Source organism: Schistocerca piceifrons, chromosome 10 (genome assembly GCF_021461385.2).
Source record: "Schistocerca piceifrons isolate TAMUIC-IGC-003096 chromosome 10, iqSchPice1.1, whole genome shotgun sequence".
Classification (NCBI taxonomy): domain Eukaryota; kingdom Metazoa; phylum Arthropoda; class Insecta; order Orthoptera; family Acrididae; genus Schistocerca; species Schistocerca piceifrons.
This window is the reverse complement of record NC_060147.1, coordinates 33779994-33802281: the sequence shown is the minus strand read 5'-3', so window position 1 is coordinate 33802281 and position 22288 is coordinate 33779994. Positions and strand designations below refer to the sequence as shown.

The 22288-nt window shown below is 45.5% G+C and overlaps 1 protein-coding gene and 1 non-coding gene across 2 annotated transcripts in view; both read right to left on the bottom strand.

Annotated features, from left to right (window-relative positions):
- Positions 1-22288, bottom strand: part of LOC124719082 (ubiquitin carboxyl-terminal hydrolase 29-like) — a 433479-nt gene that overhangs the window by 220283 nt on the left and 190908 nt on the right. The gene's annotated exons all lie outside the window — the stretch shown is intronic.
- Positions 9801-9875, bottom strand: Trnas-gga. The gene has a single exon. It is a non-coding gene; the product is annotated as a tRNA-Ser (tRNA).

Sequence of the window (22288 nt, the reverse complement as noted above, 5' to 3'; positions counted from 1 at the left end):
GGACAATGCACGTCCGCATGTATCCCGTGCCACCCAACGTGCTCTAGAAGGTGTAAGTCAACTACCCTGGCCAGCAAGATCTCCGGATCTGACCCCCATTGAGCATGTTTGGAACTGGATGAAGCGTCGTCTCACTCGGTCTGCACGTCCAGCACGAACGCTGGTCCAACTGAGGCGCCAGGTGGAAATGGCATGGCAAGCCGTTCCACAGGACTACATCCAGCATCTCTACGATCGTCTCCATGGGAGAATGGCAGCCTGCATTGCTGCGAAAGGTGGATATACACTGTACTAGTGCCGACATTGTGCATGCTCTGTTGCCTGTGTCTATGTGCCTGTGGTTCTGTCAGTGTGATCATGTGATGTATCTGACCCCAGGAATGTGTCAATAAAGTTTCCCCTTCCTGGGACAATGAATTCACGGTGTTCTTATTTCAATTTCCAGGAGTGTAGTTGGACCTACACGCTTAAGACATTCGGTTTCCGAAATTGTTAGGGAATTCGATATTCCGAGATCCACAGTGTCAAAAGTGTGCCGAGAATGGCACGTTTCAGGAATTACCTCTCACCACGAACAACGCAGGGGCCGACTGTCTTCACGTTCCGATCGAAATTATTCAAATGGCTGTGAGCACTATGGGACTTAACTGCTCAGGTCATCAGTCCCCTAGAACTTAGAACTACTTAAACCTAACTAACCTAAGGACATCACACACATCCATGCCTGAGGCAGGATTCGAACCTGCGACCGTAGCGGTCGCTCGGTTCCGGACTGTAGCGCCTAGGACAGCTCGGCCACTTCGGCCGGCGTTGCGACCGAGATCAGCGGCGTTTCCGTAGCGTTGTTCATGCTAACAGTGCGCAAATACCCACAGATATCAATGTGGGATGCCCGAAGAACGTATCCGTTAGGACAGTATGGCAAAATTTGGCGATAATGGACTATGGCAGCAGACGACCGAGGCGAGTGCCTGTGCTAAAAGCACATCACCTGCAGTGTCTCTGGTAGGCTCGTCACCATATTGGTTGGACTCTACACGACTGGGGTGGTCAGATAAGTCCCGACTTCAGTTGGTAAGAGCAGATGGTTGGGTTCGAGTGTGGCGCAGACCCCACGAAGCCAGGGAATCGTGTTGACAGAAAGGCAGTGTGCAACCAGGTGTTGTCTCCCTAATAGTGTGGGCTGTGTTTACATGGAATGGACTGAGCCCTCTGGCCCAACTGAACCGATCACGGTCTGAAACTCGTCATTTTCGGCTGCTTGGAGACTATTTGCAGTAAACGCGATGGAATTTCTACGGATGACAATGCTCCATGTCACAGGGCCACAATTGTTCACGATTGGTGAATACCATCGAAAAATTATGGGACATAATTGAGGACTCAATTCGTGCACAAAATATTGTACCAGCAACACTTTCGCAATTGTGGACGGCGACGGAGGCAGCTTGGCTCAATATTCCTGCAGGGAAGTTCTAACGACTTGTTGAGTTCACGCCACGACGATTTGCTGCTCTATACTGGGAAAAAGAGGTCCGACGCGATCTTAGGATGCATCCCATGACTTTTCTTATTTGTGTCTGAAATGTGCATGTGTTTACTGTAAATTTCTGAGTTACTGCTAGAACAGGATTTCTATAACTATCTAGTATATTAAGTGATGAAATAACTTTACTCTGTGTAATAATACTGTGTACGTCAAGATCGAATCTATTTTTAAATAACAGGACACTAACATTGCCTCTCTTCATATAATTTAAATTTCCTAAGTTCCAACTCCAGTCGTCCCAATGAACTCCATTACAGAGGTTTTACTACTCTGCAAATTAATTATCTCACTAATTGGAAACAAAATCTAGTTGTAAACGATAGGTGTGCCATAAACAGAAAGGAGACGATCGTGAATACAAATTACCATTTATTGAGTAGGCAAGCAATGCTGGGGCTGCAGATACACTATGTGAGCCATTGAGTTGGGATGGAGCCGAGCGACCGCTACGGTCGCAGGTTCGAATCCTGCCTCGGGCATGGATGTGTGTGGTGTCCTTAGGTTAGTTAGGTTCAATTAGTTCTAAGTTCTAGGCGACTGATGACTTCAGAAGTTAAGTCGCATAGTGCTCAGAGCCATTTGAACCATTGAGTTGGGACACCTTTAGCAGATATTAATAATAGATGGATCCACTCTTTGCTTTTCTGACAGCTTGAACTCTGCTGGAGCACTTTCAATAAGGTGTCTCAATCTCCGTGGACGACTAGCAGCCCATACATCGTCAGAGGTAGTGAAGTTGGCCACTGGGATATGGACAGAAGTCAACTTTCTAACTCATACCAAGTATGGTGTATTGCGTTCACATTGTGATTCTCAGCGGGCCAGTCCATTTCAGGAATGTTACTGACCAAAAACCATTGTCTCACATATGCTGCGTTTGTAACAGGGTGCATTGTCATGTTGATACAAACAATGATCATCTCCGAATTGTTTCTCTACTGTAAGTAGTAAACAATGCTGTAAAATATATACATATCCTACTGCTCTTAACATTTTGCAATGGTATTTGCATTACTCTTTTAAACCTTTGACGTTAGCTTATACAAGGTTGGGGCAGGGAAGTATATCTAACTTTCATTAATTACAACAAAAAAGGCAAACAAAATCATATTCTGGCATCAGTGGAGTACCACTGTAACTTAATTTCAAGAGGTCTTACACAACCAGTCTTGCAAGTGATCTCCCTCACTGTTAATGCAATGCTGCAGCCAATTACTGAAGTTTTGCCTAACTTTGTGAAGCATGTGTTGATGGAATGTGACCTGCTTCAACACATATCGCATTCTTCAAGGTTCGTAGGGTGCTGGGTTGAGGTTTAGACATGAGTTAAATATGGTGAGAGCACAGGCCATGTTATGTCACTGTAGTGGGAGATCAAGTGCCCGGGGAAGATTTCCCTCAAAACAGTAATCGAATTTGTAGCAGTGTGAATCGTCACACCATCAGGCTGAAACCATACTAGCCCTGACTATTTGTTCAAGTTATAGTTAAAAAAAATATTGTATAATGCTGACATACTGGTCAGAATTGATGCTAACAGCATGGTAGTTCCCATAAAAATAATAACGCCGTATGATGTCTTCACTGCAGTTTGCATACGAAACTGTTACTTTTTCACTGTGTTGACGTCTATGCTGAATTTCCCCTCAGCTTCCCATCACTCCATTAACGCATATTGCGCTTGTTAACATATCCAGAAATGTGGATGTGTGCCTTGTCACTAAACCAAACACGTGCGTCTTGAGGAAAGTTTTGAATCAACATTTCACGTGCCTGCAATCGATTTTGGCAGTCCTGTTATGACAGATCTTGAACAATGACCATCCTGTATGGATGAAAGTGGAGGTCTTTGTGGAGAATTCGACGCACAACACGGTTAGAAAGCGCTATGGTGGACACATGATTGCGAGGAGAAGGTCCAGGTGACTGCAAAGACAATCTTCTTAACAAATGGCTCTGAGCACTATGCGACTTGACTTCTGAGGTCATCAGTCGCCTAGAACTTAGACCTAATTAAACCTAACCAACCTAAGGACATCACACACATCCATGCCTGAGGCAGGATTCGAACCTGCGACCGTAGCGGTCACGCGGTTCCAGACTGTAGCGCCCAGAACCGCTCGGCCACTCCGGACGGCTCATTGTTTTCCGAGTTCGGCTGGTCCTTAGTGCTTCAACTGTCTTTTACACTAGGGATTTTAAGTGGTGCACTGACGTCTTCGTTATAAGTCATTACAGCGACGTTGATTTTGAATTTTGATGGATCTGTTACCTAATTTGAATATAGAATAATGTTCCATTAAATGGCTACAAAGTATGCTAACGCGATTTGGTTCAATTATAAACATTCGTGATATGGCATTGAGAGTTTAAGTGAGTGACAGTATACTTTCTCAGTGGCAGTAAGATTACTGTTTGATGTTGGTGTGTCTTTCGCACACTGTAAAAGTTAACGAATTTTACCCCTCGTCTTCTGATTAGCCAGATTTTAGTGATACAAGCCAGGTGTTACGAATGGCTTTAAAATCATAATAATTAAATCGATTTCTACTAGCTCTATTTTCTGTGGCTTTTCAGGACAGTCAGCTAATCGAACACCTGCATTCAAATAACCGAAGAACCAGTAGGATGGGAGAACCAACACACCTTGTTACAGTCAATGTGTTAATCAAAACAGTTTTCTTTCCAGCGATCGAACATGGGCAAGGGGCAGTCAAGAGAGAGAATACAATTCGTGTGAAACTTGACCGTGTTGCCTAAAGTGAAAATGGGTACCTTTTCTTTACAAACACTGAGGCTTTTCAATTTTACGGGAAGAAGACTACTTTGGGAGGATGATAGTTCATATCACATATTTCCTTTATTGACTTCGTAAAAAGAGCGCTTCCTAAAAACCGTTAGACGCAACTGAGTTTGTTTTAGGGAATACGATACATGGTATGATGCAGCGAAGCATCGGCGGAGCGCATAAAAACAATGGAAGCGACTTAACTGGTTCACACTTGGATGACAGTCACACAATACTGAGTTGGGTTGTTTGGGGGGAGGAGACCAAACAGAGAAGTCATCGGTCTCATCGGATTAGGGCAGGAGGGGGAAGGAAGTCGGCCGTGCCCTTTCAAAGGAACCATCCCGGCGTTTGCCTGACGTGATTTAGGGAAATCACGGAAAATCTAAATCACGATGCCCGGATGCGGGATTGAACCATCGTCCTTCCGAATGCGACATACAATACTGACAGACCGGTTACACACACACACACACACACACACACACACACACACACACACACACACCCACACACCCACACACAATCAAATTTTTTTCCTCAGTGGTCAACTGACCGTCGCTACTCACGTAAGTCTAATGTTTAGACACTTGGAGGTAAAATCTGCTGCCGTCGTAAGAGCCAGCCGAATAGCCGAGTATTTTCATCATCAAACCAGTTCACCTAATTTTTGCTTCTTATTTAAATTATTTACTGCTTTTAAGCGCACAGTATTGTTTGCAATAAACATATAGCAGTTTATATGTTTACTGTTACTATTAATGAAAAGTAGAAGGAAAAATCTAATACTATGGGTTCGTACAATTAATGAAAGAAGGGAGGCTGGAATTTTCTTCAAGTTGTTTGAAGAGTTGATACAGGATGACAAGAAATTTCTCAATTACTTCAGAATGTCAGCGACTTCCTTCGTCAGACTCCATGAGCAGTTGAACGATACCGTTCTGCGGAAAAGCATCAAAATAAGGAATTGTATCTAGCCTGCCGGCCGCTGGTGGCCGAGCGGTTCTGGCGCTACAGTCTGGAACCGCGCGACCGCTACGGTCGCAGGTTCGAATCCTGCCTCGGGCATGGATGTGTGTGTTGTCCTTAGGTTAGTTAGGTTTAAGTAGTTCTAAGTTCTAGGGTACTTATGACCTCAGCAGTTGAGTCCCATAGTGCTCAGAGCCATTTGAACCATTTTTTTCTATCTAGCCTGTAGAAAAGCTGGCAATAACACTAAGGTAAGTGTGGGATAATCATTTTCAGACTAATGTTAAAGTAACAGGATTTACTGATTCAATTCTGTAAAAACATACAAAATGCCCACAGATCAGATCTCGATACACAAATAGATTTATTACACACTATACAATAATAAACTGATTTCCACTGTTCTAGATGAATTGAAGGAATTTACTGAAGAACTTGTTTCGCAGTCTTCATCGTGAAAACTTTCGTAGTTTTCCTGCTGCTCTTTTTTTCTATTTTGTCCTACATGAATTGGGAGGGTGGTGTAAGGCAGATCACTTAGGGTTGAAACTGAGGGAAGATGGTGGACCACAAAGTGGGAGATAGGGGGATTGTGGACGATACAAAACCAGAGTTTTGAATTTTGGATGGGATGCTGGAGTAATCAACGCATTTTGAGTTGAAACTCAAAGAATCGTTGGTGGGACATAAGGTGTTTGATATGGAAGTTGTGAGTAGTGCGAAGTAATAGGAACTGTGATAAGTTGTTGAGGAGGCTGTGGTAGGTCTCTGGTTGGGGTTCGTATGGCGTTGATTGGTCTGTTGCTATTATTAGGAAACATTGTTTATTGTAACCTAGATAGAGAAAAGATGCAACATTTTGGTTCTTAATAGTGGACATGAATCGAAAAACCTCGAACTGAATTTAAAGCCATTCATTACTATCAAAATTCTCTGTATGAGGCAGCTGACTGTGGTAGAACGACATTTGGATGTTGGATTTCTCGAGTTCTGTTTCTTCCAAAGTCTTTAATATCCACATACCTACTTCGTCTATTTTTTTATGATACCTCCATGACTGAGTATTGACAAGGGGTACCCCCTTTGTTCGAGTTGATAGGCTTCTTGACACTCTGTGTTCTGAGGAGATTTTTGTCCAGAGTTTCATCTTTGTTCTCTTCTTCTACGCTGAAACTTTCTGTAGTCTCTGTTTTTCGTATAATTTTTACTTAATAACTTACGTATGTATTTTTTTGGGATAGCAGGTCAGCCACTAGATTTGCTTTAGTCTTTTTACAGCCTTGCCGAAGGTCTCACACAGGTGTTTCCCTTACCTAAAAAAGAAAATAAAGTAAAATATATATCAGTTACTTAAAAATACAAAGATAATTTTTTTCGTTCAGAAATTAACCAGGTTTTTTTTTTCGTTTTTCAGGTAACTAGTAGGTTTACGTACTTTCCCCTACCTTCATTATCCCTTCTGAGTAGAAATCTCAACAGCAAGAGTCATAAATATGGTGTCACCGCCAGACACCACACTTGCTAGGTGGTAGCTTTAAATCGGCCGCGGTCCATTAGCACATGTCGGACCCGCGTGTCGCCACTGTTAGTGATCGCAGACCGAGCGCCACCACACGGCAGGTCTCGAGAGACGGACTAGCACTCGCCCCAGTTGTACGGACGACGCAGCTAGCGATGCACACTGACGAAGCCTCGCTCATTTGCTGAGCAGATAGTTAGAATAGCCTTCAGCTAAGTCAATGGCTACGACCTAGCAAGGCGCTATTAGTAGTTTATTGCCTGAATCTACAGTGTCTCACTTGTATCGTCAATAGCGATGTACAACAAGGATGGATTAAAGTTAAGTATTCCAGCAGCTACGTACTTTTCTTTATAGCATTCATTACGTATCCTGTTTCAGACCTCACGCCATCCTTCGTGAGCTTATAGCGTGCATTGCGGTCCCCTCAAACCACACTGTGTCGGCATCTCAATCAGTTGCGCATCTGTCGTCGCACGGGTTCTGCCGCTCCCCGTCTGCTTTCAGCGACGGTGCCGTCCGGTCAGCGCCCTGGGGACCCATCTACTGGCTCGCCTCATCCCCAGGTGTTACCGACGCTGCCTTCCATTTTGCCCCATGGCGACGCGTCGCCGCCGCCGCCGCTTGGTCTCCCGCCGGCGCCGCCCGCAGTGGTCGCGTCGCTGCAACCGCCTGGCGCCTCCCTGGGTCCCGCGCCGCCGATCGCTTCCCGTGACCAGCTGTCCTCCGCCATGGAACTCTTGCCCGCTCCGGACCACATGGCGTCTTCGCGCGTCGGGTACCCCGATGCAATGGAGGTCGACCCTTCGGCCCCTCCTGTCTCTTTACGGGCGCATACACCGCATGTTGACGTGCACCCTGGACTAGGTTTTCAGGCGTTTCCTAGCTCCCCTCGGACCGAATGGCAGGGTGCGGGTGGCACAGCCTCGCCTGTTGTTAGGCTCCCCACCACATCGCATACGTCAACATGGGGTCCTCCCCACGGCGGGCGGAAGCCTTATAACACGACCGTTCGCCGATTTGCGGGGGAGGAATGTGGTGTCACCGCCAGACACCACACTTGCTATGTGGTAGCCATTGACTTAGCTGAAGGCTATTCTAACTATCTGCTCAGCAAATGAGCGAGGCTTCGTCAGTGTGCATCGCTAGCTACGTCGTCCGTACAACTGGGGCGAGTGCTAGTCCGTCTCTCGAGACCTGCCGTGTGGTGGCGCTCGGTCTGCGATCACTAACAGTGGCGACACGCGGGTCCGACATGTACTAATGGACCGCGGCCGATTTAAAGCTACCACCTAGCAAGTGTGGTGTCTGGCGGTGACACCACAATAATTAAGAGATGTTTGTCAAGCACTGCCAACGGTTATGAAAAACAAGTGTAAATCTCCCCTTACAAGAGCAATGTGGCAATCAGTTGCAAATGGATTTGAACAGGTAGCAAATTTTCCTCATTTGCAGAGGGACAGTAGTCTGGAAACATTTCCGCAAGATGACTCCAATAGAAAGTGAATATGTATTTCAATTATAAGAACTACAGAAGTTGATCAGGGCACGTTCAAGGGTCAAATTCAAGGCCAATATGTAATTTTATACCCCTTCCACATCTCTCGGACGATTTCGTCTGTTATACTCAAGTTTGGATGTAACCTGAGACCCGTCACGAGTCAAGATAACCTTCCATCCACGCCTCTCAGGCAACAGTGCGACAGAAAAAGTTGTCCATCCACCCACAGCGTCGACTCAAGTGCCAAATTCAATATCACCCATCCACTGTAACAGGACAGGAACTGAAACTAAGGTAACCTTCCCACCCCCTCTCTCTAGGCCAACAGGACAATTTAAAGTCCCTGTCACTAACACCTTGTGTTGTTCACCTATTCAATACTTATATTCTAGTTAGACAAGACTGTGAATCATCATGCACGCTCCAAAGTATATAGCAACCTTCAACTTCTTGGAAGAGGATGAGTCAAAGTGACTAACACTTCCAACAACTGTCTACCTGGCAAAGAAAGAAATTATACAAAGAATTTTAGACCAGTTGCACTACCTTGTCATCTTTACAAATAGCTGGAAAGACTGATTTTATATCAGCTATCACCCGCAATTCACCTCAGCAATTTGGATTTCGTCCAAGTAAAAGCTAAATCTCACACAGTTTATAGAAGATAGCTTTGAAGCTCGGAATGTGACAGGAGTGGCATTTGTTGACTTATCAGCGGCGTATGATTCGGTCAGTCACCAGCTACAACTAGTCGAAGTCTACAATCTGACCAAAGATTTAGATCTAACCAGACTCATCGCCTCCCTTCTGCAGAATCGCTGGTTCTTCGTCGACTTTCAAGGACAGCGTAGTAGATGCAGACAACAGAAGAATGGCTTTCCGCAAGCAAGTGTTTTGGCTCCAATTCTGTTTAATACACACAAACGACCAACCTATAGTACCAAACACCAGAAGCTTCTTATATGCTGACGACCTCTCTCTAGCCACCCAGAACACAGATTTTTAATCAGTGGAGAACAACCTCACGAATGTCCTTAAAGATCTATCCAGATACAACAACACAAATCAGCTTAAACCAAACCCTTCAATGACCCAAGTGTGTGCATTTCATTTGAGAAACAAGGAAGCCCCTCGCAAATTGGAAATAGTATTGTCAGTGGTCGAAGTGGAACACTACAAGACTCCAAAATATCTAGGAGTGACACTTGACAGGTCTTTCACTTTCAAAAAGCACTGCATGAAATGCAAGTCGATAGTTACCACGAGGAACAATCTCCCACGGAATCTGGGCAGATCACAGTGGGGTAGTCAACATGAAACAATCCGAACATCTCCAATGGAACTATGCTATTCTGGGACAGTGTATGCCTGTCCTGTTTGGTATAATTCAACTCATGCCAAATAGGTGGATGCAGCTCTTAACGAAACTTGCAGAATTATAAAAGGTTGAAACTTCCTGGCAGATTAAAACTGTGTGCCGGACCGAGACTCGAACTCGGGACCTTTTGCCTTTCCGGGCAAGTGCTCTACCAACTGAGCTACCCAAGCACGACTCACGCCCCGTCCTCACAGCTTTACTACCGCCAATACCTCGTCTCCTACCTTCCAAACTTAACAGAAGCTCTCCTGCGAAACTTGCAGAACTAGCACTCCTGAAAGAAAGGATACTGCGGAGACATGGCTAAGCCACAGCCTGGGGGTTGTCTCTAATATAAAAGGTTGGTTGAAATCCACCCCAGTCAAATGGCTTCACCACCTCGCAGGAATAACACCACCACTTGTTTGAAGAGAGATATATGCGAACAACGAAAGAAAGGCAGTGGAACAGGAAATTACCCATCCTCTGTATGGGCATGAACCGCATCCGCAACTACTGAAATCAAGGAAGAGTTTCCATACGGCATGAAAGGAACTTAGAACCGCTGCTGAAAAAGCTAGGTTACAACTATGGAGGGCTACGACATACCTCCCCGTGGCTGGAAAAGACTTGTTGAAGCTTTACCTCCAGGCCATGACAGGGAATGGACAACTTGGTAGTCCCTGAATAGACTGAGATCCAGAGCTGGAAGATTAAAAGTTAACTTGGCAACATGGGGACACACTGATCCAAATGATACTTGGTGTGACTGTGCAGAAGAACAGAAAGTTTGGCACATGCTTCGGTGTCGATTGTCTCCTATCTCCTGTACAGAAGATGATCTTCAATAAACAACAGAAAATGCACTGAAAGTGGCCAAGTTTTGGTCAAAAGTAATTTAATCATAACTGTGTAAAATGTATGTACTTGTACCTGTACGTTTGTGACACGAGAATAATAATAATATCTTCATCTCTGTCAAGACTGAAAAACCATGTCTACTACTGGGGATGACAACATGACAGCAGGAGGAATGCTGGGTAAAATCAGCAAGAAAGCATCTAGAAGACCTGTGAACAAACCATATAATTTGGAGCTGCCTCACAAAATTGGTGCTCTAATGGAACTGCTGTTGGGAAAATCACAGTAGCTGTAAGCTGTTCTTTGATGTACAAGATCAACTGTAGATTTGTCTTACCCAATATCAATCCAACCATGTCACTCTTCACTATTACATTCGAATAAGTTCTTCTAGATGTTGTCTTACTACGATTCTATACGCTACAGCCTATGCTTATTTTCTTAGAATTTCAAACATGTATTCACACCTCATTGGAAATTACCTTTCTAGCAGTTTAATGTCTCACAGACTCTTCCCATTGCTGTAGGAATGTGATCAGAAGGCACCTGATAATGGTCACATGTTCGGAGAAACTGTGAGAGTACCAGAAAATGTAACACTGCCTTTTAGGATAAAAATTTCATGCCATGAAAAACATGCTAAGTCTTTTGGTTATAGTAGCAACTGTACTGTAAAGTGTCTGATATTCCAGATGTATGAACTACTAAATTCTCTCTCCAACATCTGATCTGTTAAGTCGCATAGAATATATGTATGATGGAATAAAACATAATGCAAATTATAAAAATATATTTATTATATACAGTTTTCACACATACTGTTAATCCACATTCTGTACTTCATGATCTGAGGGAAAAAATAACAATAACAACAATGTCGTTCTCTGTTATCTACATCATTACTATTCACAATCACTCTGTAATACTTTCCAAATAAGTGATTTTTATTTGCTTTAAATTCAGCATGTATTTCACGCAAATCAACTGGGGCACTAATTGACTTAGGAGTGCCATCTGTAAACTCCTCTTGTATGGAATTTCTGTTTATACACTCCTAGAAATGGAAAAAAGAACACATTGACACCGGTGTGTCAGACCCCCCATACTTGCTCCGGACACTGCGAGAGGGCTGTACAAGCAATGATCACACGCACGGCACAGCGGACACACCAGGAACCGCGGTGTTGGCCGTCGAATGGCGCTAGCTGCGCAGCATTTGTGCCGTCAGTGTCAGCCAGTTTGCCGTGGCATACGGAGCTCCATCGCAGTCTTTAACACTGGTAGCATGCCGCGACAGCGTGGACGTGAACCGTATGTGCAGTTGACGGACTTTGAGCGAGGGCGTATAGTGGGCATGCGGGAGGCCGGGTGGACGTACCGCCGAATTGCTCAACACGTGGGGCGTGAGGTCTCCACAGTACATCGAAATTGTCGCCAGTGGTCGGCGGAAGGTGCACGTGCCCGTCGACCTGGGACCGGACCGCAGCGACGCACGGATGCACGCCAAGACCGTAGGATCCTACGCAGTGCCGTAGGGGACCGTACCGCCACTTCCCAGCAAATTAGGGACACTGTTGCTCCTGGGGTATCGGCGAGGACCATTCGCAACCGTCTCCATGAAGCTGGGCTACGGTCCCGCACACCGTTAGGCCGTCTTCCGCTCACGCCACAACATCGTGCAGCCCGCCTCCAGTGGTGTCGCGACAGGCGTGAATGGAGGGACGAATGGAGACGTGTCGTCTTCAGCGATGAGAGTCGCTTCTGCCTTGGTGCCAATGATGGTCGTATGCGTGTTTGGCGCCGTGCAGGTGAGCGCCACAAATAGGACTGCATACGACCGAGGCACACAGGGCCAACACCCGGCATCATGGTGTGGGGAGCGATCTCCTACACTGGCCGTACACCACTGGTGATCGTCGAGGGGACACTGAATAGTGCACGGTACATCCAAACCGTCATCGAACCCATCGTTCTACCATTCCTAGACCGGCAAGGGAACTTGCTGTTCCAACAGGACAATGCACGTCCGCATGTATCCCGTGCCACCCAACGTGCTCTAGAAGGTGTAAGTCAACTACCCTGGCCAGCAAGATCTCCGGATCTGTCCCCCATTGAGCATGTTTGGGACTGGATGAAGCGTCGTCTCACGCGGTCTGCACGTCCAGCACGAACGCTGGTCCAACTGAGGCGCCAGGTGGAAATGGCATGGCAAGCCGATCCACAGGACTACATCCAGCATCTCTACGATCGTCTCCATGGGAGAATAGCAGCCTGCATTGCTGCGAAAGGTGGATATACACTGTACTAGTGCCGACATTGTGCATGCTCTGTTGCCTGTGTCTATGTTCCTGTGGATCTGTCAGTGTGATCATGTGATGTATCTGACCCCAGGAATGTGTCAATAAAGTTTCCCCTTCCTGGGACAATGAATTCACGGAGTTCTTATTTCAATTTCCAGGAGTGTAAGATTAATATTAACAGCCACAGGGATATCACACATACGCACATCTATACATAAATTTAACTCCTCATCCTCTTTGTGCACTTCGTGTTCCAATAGATATTTGACTGTATCACTCAAGAGTGGTTTACATACTTTTGTGATTCTGAGTCTCCCCGTGGTGGTCTATATTGCATCATACAGGCCTCACGGGCCCGTAACACTTGGCCACTTTAAATATACATATTGTGCTGGGTCTTGAGATATTAATTTCATTGTATCAAGCCCAAACTTGTTGATGATTGATGCGTTGTTGCTACTGAAGATACTGACGTGATAAGTGAGTGGTCAGTAGTCAGTTCTCATGCAGTCCTCGATATGTTTGAGCTTGCTGCATAGTTGTTCGCACTCCGCCTCATCGAACTGCACCTTTGTGCCCTGCTGGACATTCTCTAGTTCCCCAGCACGTTCGAAGTGTCTGTCAGGTGCTAAACCAACATTAACATGTAGTGTTGATCAACAACACTCTGTAGCGACTTAGCTGCGACCTGACGAGTGGCGTAGATGTTGGATACAGTGGAAAGTCCAAGAATGTAAACAATCCCATGTCCTCAAATACTTACGCTCAAGTGTGCAAGTCAGTTTTTTCTCCCTGGAGGCGGTAGATCTCTGCTGACATTTCGTGATGACGACGACGACGCTCAACCTCTTACTATGGATTGCAGAGCACAAGTAGTGGGTCTGTTTGATGCTTAGTAAGCCTGAATGCTGAGGGTAGATCGATACGCAGTATACGAACGCACCGCCACTGAACTGGTTTGATGATGGTGTTCGGTTTGTTGGGCACTCAACTTCGCAATCATCAGTGCCTGTACAAAGTCCCAACTTTTAAAAATGATGACAACACAAACACCCAGTCCCCAGTCAGAGAAAATCTCCAACCGGCCGGGAATCAGATCCAGGACCCTGTGATCCAGAGGCAGCAACGCTAGCCACTAGACCGCAAACTGTGGACGCCACGGAATTCGGACAGACCCACATCACAAGGTCAGCCATCTTGGATTATGACTCATCGAGAACGTCATGGATTCTATACTAAGAACCATGTAGGTTAATACCTGTAGGGTGACGTCATAGAAATACTGTCATCCTGCTCACTTGGAATGTCACATATGTATAACATGGCAGAAACTCATAGCAGGATCTTCTTCTGAAATTTCCCAATAAATATTAAATAATTCAGTTGAACAAAGTATCCACGGGTGTGCTGCCGGTCTATAGTGTCCAACGGGCACAATATTTCGGCGATCATACATGTCGCCATCATCAGGTGTACTGACGGACTGAGCTCCTGTGAACGTGCCGGCACGGAGATCCGTACGCTATGGCTGCTCAGAGGGAATTGGGTGCGGTCGCGGCGGCGGCCGATTTAAATACCCTCCGCCCGCGGCGCGCACCCTCCGCCGTCCGCGCCCCGCGCCATGGTCGCGCGGTGGAACAGATTGCGACGGCGTCTGAGATGACGTCGGAGTGATGGCTCTGTCCGCCGTGGTCGTCACAACTATTCGTTTGCTCGATTTACTCTCGATTAACCCAATCGCTGGTTCCCAAGCCTTGCTAAGATTATAGCCACAGTCAAGGTTTATGAGGTCGTCATTGGTGCGAATTTCGATGGTCTCTCTAACAACGCTGTCCCAGTATCTCGACGTCTGTACCAGAATCCTCGTGCGGTCATACTCCATAGTGTGATTTTCCGACAAACAATGTTCAGCGACCGCCGACTTGCTCGGATACATCAGTCGAGTGTGCTTCTGGTGTTCACGGCATCGATCCTCGACCAATATACGACTTGCCACATTGACACGGAATCTGGTACACGCCGGCCTTCCTCAAACCGAGGTCATCTTTGGCGCTCCCCACCAGTGCACGAGTTTTATTCGGAGGACCAAACACAGTTCCGACCCGGTGTTTCTTCAAATTGCGGGCGATTTTCCCCGAGAGTGCGCCTGTGTATGGAATAAATGCAGTGCCTACCTCCTCCCTCGTGACTTCATCCATCTCAACAGGTTGTGCTGCAGTGGTTGGGCGGAGAGCACGTTGAATCTGCCACTCTGAGTACCAATTTTTACGAAATACAGTTCTCCATCTCAGACCCCGTCGCAATCTGTTCCACCGCGCGACCGTGGCGCGGGGCGCGGACGGCGGAGGGAGCGCGCCGCGGGCGGAGGGTATTTAAATCGGCCGCCGCCGCGACCGCACCCAATTCCCTCTGAACAGCCATAGCGTACGGATCTCCGTGCCGGCACGTTCACAGGAGCTCAGTCCGTCAGTTCACCTGATGATGGCGACGTGTATGATCGCCGAAATATTGTGCCCGTTGGACACTATAGACCGGCAGCACACCCGTGGATATTTTGATTATCAAATACGCCGGGAGAAACTCAAGAATCAATTCAGTTGAAGTTTGGACTTCGAGGAATTTATATGAAGCAGGAAACTGATTAGTGAAGACTGTGTAACGCTTCACGCATGTTACAACAAAAAACATTGTATGAAAATGTCTGCAGACTGTACAGCAAACTACATTCCAACTGTTGCAAAATACTTCCCAAATTACAGCTTCCATCATCATCATCAGCAGTAGCATCACTCTCAGTACCACATGGCATACCTTACAATGTCAACTGGCAGTCTACAAGTTTCACCAGTGTAATGAAATCTTATATCAGGGTGGGCGTGTTAACCAATATGTTCTTGATAGGTAGTAAGCTGGGACACTACAAGTGAGTAGTGGACACAAATCTGCTCAAAATATTGGATGTCCTATGTACAATGGCCATTTATGTGAGGACTCGCTGTAAAATACAGTGCCAGCCTGGACAGTAGATCGCATGCTGTTTACAAGAATGACGGTTGGAGTTTAACGTTTTGTTACCATGGATATCATATTTGCATGACACCAAGGCATGTCTACAGTGAAAATTGGGGTCAGTTAATAAAGTTATACTCCCACCCATTAAGAGTGTGCGGGTCAATATAGTACAGCTGGCTGAGAATCCTACAGTTAGTTGGGAACCTATTTCAGTCTGAATTCGCCACGGGGCCTACTGTTTGAATCAGTTGAATGTACTACTACAAATGTTAGTATGCTACTGTACCAACTGAGCCAATGCGACTAACAGGTCTGTTGAATTATTATAGCACATGTCCCTGTACAAGCACTCTCACAATTCATCGGAAATGAGACCTATGGTTTGCATTTTCTGGTGCATGTTGTGTGTGGTCTTCAACACTTTGATAGTGCCTTGCTCCAATATATTCTCAATGGATAGTACACCTGCATACAACACACTGTGTAGAATAACTTTTATCACTGCTAGTCGGTCCCTTTTGCTATTCCACTTGCATCTGGAGCAATGGAAGGGCGAATATGTGCCTGTGACAAGTAACTTTAAGCATTCAAGTGTGATGAACAAGTCTGATTTGTATTCTGCAATTTGGAGACCATTTATGGTGGATATATCTTAACTGCTCTTTGATTACGTTGTCAAATATTGGCTGGAACACAAAGTTACCGTTCTTGACTTGTGGTTGGTGTTAAATTCAGGGTGCACTACGATCTAGCGTCTGGCACTGGCGATTGTTTTTCGTGTTAAAATGTTGTGGGTAAGAATGGAACAGTCCACGATCAGGAGGTTGAATGTGCATCTCTCGATTTTCTCGACACAGTGGTTTTTTTTTTTTTTTGGCAAATACACACACACACACACACACACACACACACACACACACACACACACATGTAATGACATGTTTTTTAAAGGAAGACACTAGTACAATCAGTTCTAGAATGCATGTAAAACAGGTATAGAACGAAACTGTAGAGATCTTACTAGGATCATGACATTTATGTATAGTCCAGACAAAAGTGTAGCGTTGTGACATGAAATTCAATTCTTTCAGTAAAAGTTTCATCGATTTAAGAAGAAAGTTTGCTGATTTGGCTTGGATGTGTGCTGGATGGTCAAAAGATGTTTGTGTTGTGAGGTGTGCACAGTGCTATTGCTTCCTGAGTCAGCGCCATTAGTCAATTAGTAATCACGGCAAATGTGAGGTAGCATTACTTTGGTGCAGCTTCGATGGTGCTTATTGTTCTCAATAACGGTTCAAATGGCTCTGAGCACTATGCGACTTAACTGCTGAGGTCATCAGTCGCCTAGAACTTAGAACTAATTAAACCTAACTAACCTAAGGACATCACACACATCCATGCCCGAGGCAGGATTCGAACCGGCGACCGTAGCGGTCGCTCGGCTCTAGACTGTAGCGCCTAGAACCGCACGGCCGTTCTCAATAATGTCTCACGAAAAGAACACCTGGACACTTCCTAACTGATATGAACTGGGGTACTGTTGTGTACTAAAATGAGAATAGCACAGAAAACGCTAGTATGATCAGTTCTAGACACTAATTTTTAAATTTTACTTGCGAGGACTATACATCATATTGAACTTGCCGCATTTTTTCCAATACAGTTTGAAGTACAGTGTGATGCTCGTTTTCTTATACTTCCGTGCCATTTTAACTTAGGTAACATTGTGCTAGGGTTGCGGCACTGTCACAAAAATTATACATTGGTATATGGATGATGTGAACGTACCACAATTTCTCCATTATATTCGGACACGAATTTCGTAAACAGTTAACCTTATACACCCCAGAAACCTGCAAATGTTTTGCGTCAGAGAGATTCGATGTCGTATTTCACACACAAATTAGCAGCTTCATCCTCTTACAGTTTGCGACCACTGTATGAGGCGCTCAATCACACAGTCATTCCCATAGAGGAGAAATGGTTTGCAGCCTTGGTGGTGTCTATCACACTCGCACTTCAGTGTAAAGTTGAATGTTTTCAATACAATACTCACTGTAGCAAGCCTAAGACCACACACAGTACTTAGAAAACTGACAACTTTGTAGTATATTCGCTGTTCTAACGTGTTATATACAGTTCTACGGTGTTACAAGATGAGCAAAATTTGAAATGTTTATGCGGGAATTATGAATGAATTGATGAGTCCCTAGCAAATAACATACTGTTCTTAACGGTGAATCCGAATAGCGTAACATTTCGTCTACATCGATATCATATTTCCATCACACCAAGGAATACCTACGGTGTAAATCAGTTTGTCTAAGGAACATGTGAAATTATTATGTTATTACAAGGTACAGGCTTTCACGCTGTTTCCGTTAAGCAATGAGACTCAGAAGAGAGACTATGTATATTCTGGAAACCTTTATAAAGCAGCAACTCTAGACAGGAGTCTGTGTGCGCTGCCTAGCAGTGACAGCTGTCCGCCCCACTAAGCTGCAGGGCAGCCTGTGCTTCTAGCGCGCATGAATCAAACGTGATACTATGCGGCTTCTAGATCCTTCACGTGTCTTTCCCGCAAGCCCTCCGGCTTAACTCTCAAGCGACACCATTCATATTCATTGTAACAGATGACTGTAGTGGTCTCTCCTGTGTCGCTGGTGTAACTACAGTCATCTGCCATCAGTTAGCGCCGCACTCTCGTCTTGAAATGTGGTGTAGAAGTATGGTATTGAACGCTATTCCCCAAGAAAATATCATACTTTCCGACCACATGTATTTGCCACGTTTTGGCTGCTACAATTTTACTCGTGAATAAGAATGCGCGTGTGTTTCATTCTCAACTGTTGCTGCTGCATGTCTAGTACATATAACATCACACGTTCGAACACTCTACTATGGTTGGTTGCGTAACCGTTGGCAAAAATCCACACACTTTTTTGTGGTGAATTTTACACACAGCACCTCAATTCCCCCTCCCCCCAGCCACTGCACAAGTGTCCATCGCCAGAAGCGCAAATGTGCATCTCTAGATATTTCAATTTCCATCCAGGAATGGATGTGTTGTTTACAGGTTATTTTATTTTCAACTTATGTGAATTTTGACTGCCGGTCATTCAGGTTAAAGTACAAGTGTTTTTCTGTTATGTCAAAACGGTTAGTTTCGATGTTAAACAATATGTGTACTTATGTTTTTCGTTGTGCTTCATGTGCGCATGTACTCTTCCTAACGCTGTACGTTGCAATTTGTAAGTTTTAAGGACTTATTATTACGTTTCATTTTCTGTAATGCTAACTAGTGGTATACTTGACATACACACTGAAGAGGCAAAGAAACTGGTACACCTGCCTAATACTGTGCAAGGCCCCCGTAAGCATCCAGAAGTGCCGCAACACGCTGTCGCATGGACTCGACTAAGGTCTGAAGTAGTGCTGGAGGGAACTGAAACCACGAACCGTGCACGGCTATCCGTAAGAGTACGAGGGGGTGGAGATCTTTTCTGAACAGCACGTTGCAAGGCATCCCAAATACGCTAAATAATGTTCATGTCTGGGGAGTCTGGTGGCCAGCGGAAGTGTCTAAACTCAGAAGAGTGTTCCTGGAGCCATTCTGTAGCAATTCTGGACGTGTACGTTGTCGCATTATCCTGCTGGAATTGCCGAAGTCCGTCGGAATGCACAATGGACGTGAATGGATGTAGATGATCAGACATACGTGTCACCTGTCATAGTTGATCTAGAGGTATCTCAGGGGTGCCATATCACTCCAACTGCATCCGTCCCACACCACCACAGAGCCTCCACCAGCTTAACAGTTCCACCTGCTTAACATGTAGGGCCCATAGACTCATGAGGTTGTCTTCAGATGTGCACATGTCCAGCCGCTCGATACAATTTGAAACGAGACTCGTCCGACCAGGCAACATGTATCCAGTCATCAACAGTCCAATGTCGGTGTTGAAGGGCCCAGGCGAAGCGTAAAGCTTTTTGTCGTGCAGTCATCAATGGTACACGAGTGGGCCTTCAACTCCGAAAGCCCGTATCGATGATATTTCGTTGGATCGTCCGCATGCTGACACTTTTTGATAGCCTAGCATTGAAATCTGCAGCAATTTGCGGAAGGGTTGCACTTCTGTCACGTTGAACGATTCTCTTCAGTCGCCTTTGGCGCCGTTCTTGCAGAATCTTTTTTCTGGCAGCAGCGACTTCGGAGATTTGTTGTTTTGCCGGATTCCTGATATTCGTGGTACACTCGTTAAATGGTCGTACGGGAAAATCCCCACTTCATCACTACCTTGGGAGATGGTGTGTCCCATCGGTCGTGTGCTCACTATGATACCATGTTCAAACTCACTTCAATCTTAATAACCTGCCACTGTACCAGCAGTAACCGATCTAACAACTGTACCAGACACTTTTTGTCTTATATAGGCCTTGCCGACCGCAGCGCAATATTCTGCCTGTTTACATATCTCTGTATTTGAATACGCATGCCTCTACCAGTTTCTTTGGCGCTTCAGTGTAGTATATGTATACTTGATGTTCTTAAATACAGGGCACCGAAGATGGCATTAATGAGATGCTGAAACACGTTTTGTAAATAAAATAAGTTCTGAAAACAAACAGCTTCTTTGGTGAAAACTACAATATTTGTTCTAAGCAAACCCCGGAAATCACAGAAAACCAAAGCGTGGGTAGCTGGTCGCGGACCTGCACTGCTGCTATTCTGAATGAATGGCCAGAGTGGCGTCTTGCCCAATTCCTAGCATTTGCTAATGATCATCTTTCTAATAGAAATTGTGAGATATGCTTTCTGATAAGAAGTTTCAAGACACTTATCTGTGGACATTTTAATATGGAGTGTGTCCATCCGTCACCTTAGTGGTGGCTTGAATTCTGTTAGGGGCTTTCAAAAAAAATGATTCAAATGGCTCTGAGCACTATGGGACTTAACATCTGTGGTCATCAGTCCCCTATAACTTAGAACTAATTAAAGCTAACTAACCTAAGGACATCACACACATCCATGCCCTAGGCAGGATTCGAACCTGCGACCGTAGCGGTCACGCGGTTCCAGATTGAAGCGCCTACAACCGTACGGCCACACCGGCCGGCTAGAGGCTTTCAATGAGATGTCAAATGTGCATGGAGGAATGGCAGCCTATTCTACCTCAAGAGGTGAAATCAGAGAAGCTATTGACGTTGGATGCTAAGGTCTGGAGTGAAGTCGATGTCAACTCAGTGCGTGTGTGTTCCATTGGGTTCAAGTCGGGACTCTGGACAGGTCAGTCTATTCCAGGAATGTTGTCCACAGACCACTGCCTCACACATGCTGCTTAATGACAGGGTGCATTGTCATGCTGAAATAATCAACATCTCCGAACTGTTCCTCTACTGTCCATAGTACACAATGCTGTAAAAGATGTTTTTATCCTCTTGCATTTAGCGTTTTCTTCGGTGCAATAAGGAGACCACTCATGATAAGCATTCTGTAACACCTTACTTCACTGCTGGCACAGCACACGATAGTGGGTAACGTTCTCCAGGTATTCACAAAACCCAAATCCTTGCACCGGATTGATGCAGGGTAAAGCGTGATGCATCACCACATATAACTAATTTCCAGTCAACCACTGCCCAGTGGCGTCTGTCGTTACACCACCTCCACCACTGACTAGCACTGAGTACTGGACAGTTCGATCATTGGTTACAACTCTGTATGGTCAGCCACTGAGCTCGCTGGACTGCCTCTGGCACATTGAAACTCATGAATGATTCCTTGCCCTTATTTCACGCTACTTTTTACTACCACCCTCTGCAATATTCGCTGGTCCCTGACTGTCAGTATGTGAGGACTAGCTGTGGTTGTTCCTTCGCACTTCACAGTCACATTACCGACAGTCGACTTATGCCGCTTTAGAAGGGATGTCGCCTGTTCTGCTATTACTGCTTCTCTGCTAACAGCAATATACTCGTCCATCTTCATTTACGATGAAGTGCCAAAGAAACTGGTATAGGCATGCGTATTCAAATACAGAGATACGTAAACAGGCAGTATACGGCGCGGCGTTCGGCAACGCCTATATCGGTTATTGCTATTACAACGGTCGGTTATCCAGATTAAAGTGAATTTGTACGTGGTGTTATAGTCGGCGCACGAGCGAGGGCACACACCATCTCCGAGGTAGCGATGAAGTGGGGATTTTCCCGTACGACCGTTTCACGAGTGTACCGTGAATATCAGGAATCCAGTAAAACATCAAACACCCGACGTCACTGCAACTGGAGAAAGATCCTTCAAGAACGGGACCAACGGCGACTGAAGAAAATTGTTCGTGAGAGAAGAGCAACCCTTCCGCAAACTGCTGCAGATTTCAATGCTGGGCCATCAAGTGTCAGCGTGCGAACCATTCAACGAAACACAATCGA